The following is a 700-nucleotide window of genomic DNA, read 5'->3' as shown; positions in this document are numbered from 1 at the left end:
TATAAGGGCCCTGAGCCCTTTGGCTATCCACAGGGAAGCCTGGAACTCACTCCCCTAAGGCTGGGAGAAACTATCTTTTAAAGCGAATGCTCCATGGAAAGGTAACTCGGGAGGCAGGGAGAGAGTTGTCTTGCTGTTGGAGAAGGATCTTCTCCACGGGAACTCTCAGGCCCCTGTACAAGTTCCTTCTCATGAACGGCCCATTGAGACAAACACATGAATGTTCCCTTTCAATGTTCTCAAGGAAGTGGACTTTCATCGAGTGATTCAATAACAGGTTATGTGATGGCTCGGCTGTGCCAGGTGGAAATTCCCCTCAAAGAGACCTCAAAGCACCAAAAGAAGACGGATGAATAAATAAAATTTTTCATCCTAAAGTTGTCCTGGGATCCAAACCCCCACGCACAAAAGTCCGCTGTAGCATAATTCCGAGTGAGCAGATGGGAGAAACTTCACATTGAACCAATGGTGACAAGGGAAGTGTGGCACACGCTCTCATTCAGTATTAGTCACCAATAAGTAGGAAGGAACAAAGCCCCAATTCGTGCCACACTGTGAGTAGACCCGGAAAACGTTACGCCAAATGATAAATGCCAGGTGCAGAAGGCCACTTGTTGTATGAGTCTGTTGGGTGGAAATGTCTAGACTCTGCAAATCCATATTCACCGAGCATGCCTGAGAGACTGCCTCGGGGTTGAGG

Source organism: Rattus norvegicus, chromosome 17 (genome assembly GCF_036323735.1).
Source record: "Rattus norvegicus strain BN/NHsdMcwi chromosome 17, GRCr8, whole genome shotgun sequence".
NCBI lineage: Eukaryota > Metazoa > Chordata > Mammalia > Rodentia > Muridae > Rattus > Rattus norvegicus.
This window is presented reverse-complemented; position numbering follows the sequence as displayed.